Raw genomic sequence first — 3612 nt, forward strand, 5'->3', positions numbered from 1 at the left:
TGTGTGTGTGTGTGTGTGTGTGTGTGTGTGTGTGTGTGTGTGTGTGTGTGTGTGTGTGTGCGTGCGTGCGTGTGTGCGTGCGTGCGTATGTGTGTGTGTGCGCGCGCGCATGTCATTTTAGTAATATATACCTTTTATTTGTTGGATGTTTTCATTTGTAAATATTGTTGTGCAATACCCTATTGTCTTAACATGAGTATGTGTGTGTAGGGAGGGGGTGAGGGGGTTAGTCTATCGTCAGCTATTGGGAATTATTATTTGACTAGTATTAATCTCTTCTTATGTTGCGCATGATGATTTTATGCCAGTGTTTACAACGAGCCTGTGATTGCACAACTTAATTTCCATGTGGATTAATAAAATGATTTTGATTGATTAATTGATTCCCACGTTTCTGTGGTGGTAGTTTCGGATATTGCTCCCAAGTGCACATCCCTCTCACTCATGCACATCGCAATGCCAAAGCTAGCTATTGATTTTAGTGCATTGTATTCTATTGTGTGGAATTGTAAGGCTCTTTGTCAGAACATATTGCTCTGTTAGGAAATTCGGAGTGTTCTCCCCAGAGAGAGCGCCTCGCTGCTGTAGTGCAACGCCACCTGTGTTTGTCTGTCTGAAAGTGTATTTGCTTTCCTACTAAAGTGTTTTTTTTTTCTACAGAATTTTGCTGAGGACAAACCTTTTGTTGTCCCCCTTTTTGACTCAGTTGTGTAAACAAAGTGAGTCTATGTTATAACCCGGTGTTTGTGTTTGTGTGTGTGTGTGTGTGTGTGTGTGTGTGTGTGTGTGTGTGTGTGTGTGTGTGTGTGTGTGTGTGTGTGTGGTAAACTTAAACATTGCCATTTTCTCTGGAAATACTTTGTCTGTCAATACCAAATTTGGCTTAAACATTGTATGAACAAAAATTCTTCACAGTCAATACAATAACAGGTTGCAAATCTCCCGAATTAAGCCGTATTTCCGAATCATTAACGGTTTATTTCGTTGAGATTCGTTCCGAAATCCGAAAATTCTAAAAAGCCGCTTCCCACTGAGTTACTCAGAAGGTAGGTCGCGTTTGAAAACGACATGACCTCGTTTTTCTTGCTCACAATTAAAACGAAAGTAAAACTAATTCTGGACAAAACACATACAGCGATACTAACAACGCCATCGATGTGTTTACTGCATATGAATGTTCTGAAGTGGACACTGAATTAACATGAAAAAAAAAAAATGAATCGATCGTTTCTTTCTGCCTGTTGTAGACTGGTTTGGCAGATCTTGAGAGCTACCATATGTTGCGATGTGCTTGAAGCGATGGCAACGTCTCCTTTACCGCCGAAATAAAAGAATAATCGAGATATAATAAAACACACACACACACACACACACACACACACACACACACACACACACACACAAATTTAAACGGTTTTATCACGTCCCTTACAATCACATCTATTTATCGCATGAAGAAGAAAACGTCAACATTGCTTTAAGTATTAAAATTAGTCAAATGACGTCAGATCCCACGCAGCAGTGGGGATTAGTCTGCTTGCTTCGGAACTGAACATGGATGGCTTGATCCCGCTCACATGCCCCCCACCCCACCCCCTCCCCCACCCCCCACCCCGGGATTCGAACCCGTGCGCTCAGATTTTCTTTCTTCCTAGGCGGACGTGTTACCACTGGGCCACCACTGCACTTTGAGATCTCAAACTTTCCGCGTTGCATTCACACGCAATGGTCCATCGAGACGAATCCACTGGTGCAGAGGAGCACGCTTAAAGGTAATGCACGATTCTTCCGTGTAAACGTGAACAAAAAGCTTTAAAGCCTTAAGTGTCCACCACGGCCCATTCACGTTGACAGGTCCTTCAGCAGGAACCGGCAGACCAACAAAGCCTCACTCCATGCCAAGCGCCAGCTAACCCAACGTAGCACTGCGCTTGTCATTGTTCTGGTTGGTTTGCTTGTCATCGTTTTCACTAAACAGAACGCTGGTTTTTTTGGGGGGATTTTTGGGTGTGTTTTTTTTTTTTTTTTTTTTGGGGGGGGGGGGATGGGAGGTGTGGAGGGGCGAGGGGTGAAGGGGGGAAGGGGGCGTGGGGGTTAGGGGGGGTTACTACTCACCAGTTGCTGTAAAAGAGAGCATTGTTCCAAAAGACAGCTAAATGCATATGTAAGAGCATCCGCCGCAGCGATGCCTACAGAAAAATTGAATGGAGAGAAAAACACGGAAGTAGAAGGTTGTGTCGAAGGAGTATGGGGGATGGGATGGGGGGGTGGGGGTGGGGGGGTGGGGGGGGAGTTTGCCACTTGAATCCTTAACTCCAGTCACAACTACTATTACATGTGGCCTGAACATTAACACGGGGCCGGGGAGGAACTAACAGAAAGGATTAAAATAGAACATCATAAATGCTGCTAACAGTAGAGAGACAGGAGCAAGTACGGCAGCAGCGAACACAGCAACAGTAGGTATGACAACACGGAAACGTCAACGACAAAATGTACGTTATATCATTTTTAACTAATCTTATCATTGAAAAGAAACAAAAGAGAATCCCCCCGCCACCCCCCACCCCACCAGAAAAAAACACAGAAAAAACCCCACAAACAAACAAACAGAGTGTTACATACATACATACATATATATATATATATATATATATATATATATATATATATATATATATATATATATATATATATATCTTTTTTTGTATGACAAACTACAGAATATGCGATTCACTCGCTACAAATTGTTTTGGAGACTGTGGTTGTCTTCAGTCGATTCGGCCAACTCTTGTACCAGTCTGTCGTGCCGCGATAAATATTCATTTGCTCTCTCTTCATTCATTCCCTTTTCCCTGCCCCCCTATTCCTTTAATGCAACTCACAACAGCAATGCGAAAGTGTCCACAGGACGTCCACAACATGCCTTGATGTCACCATCCCCTCCCTCCCTCCCCCCCCCCCCCCCCCACACACACACACACACACACACACACAAAGGAAAATGGATGTTTAGGAGAGAATTGAAGCAGAAGGGTTTTGTCTTTTGGAAACTTTTCCACTTCAACCCACCATGTCCGCACAGTGTGTGGTGCTTGAACTCTATTTCATAGGGGGGTGGGGGTGGGAGTGGATATGGACGGGAGAAGTGTGGGAAGACTGCAGCTGTCAGGTGATTCTTTGCATTCTTTGTATAACGCTTGTGCCCTATCATTGCTCAGAGTTTTATATTCTCAAGGCCTGACTAAGCGCGTTGGGTTACGCTGCTGGTCAGGCATCTGCTTGGCAGATGTGGTGTAGCGTATATGGATTTGTCCAAACGCAGTGACGCCTCCTTGAGCTATTGAAACTGAAACTTATATCAAAGTAAATGGAAACAAAAACCCATAAACGGAAGGGTGTTATACGTCATTACTCTCATCATACCTACAGGCATCTTTTTTTCAGCTCACTGTACGTCCTCATCCTAAACATTTCGTCTCTGATATAACCATCAGCAACATGACAGCGCCAAAACAATGTTATAGCAACCAGACAAACGTCTTAAAGGGTTTGTTATAGAAAGTTAAAAAAAACAAAAACAAAAAAACAAACAAACACTGCTTTCATGTA

The sequence above is a fragment of the Babylonia areolata genome, chromosome 7, assembly GCF_041734735.1.
Source record: "Babylonia areolata isolate BAREFJ2019XMU chromosome 7, ASM4173473v1, whole genome shotgun sequence".
Lineage (NCBI taxonomy): Eukaryota > Metazoa > Mollusca > Gastropoda > Neogastropoda > Buccinidae > Babylonia > Babylonia areolata.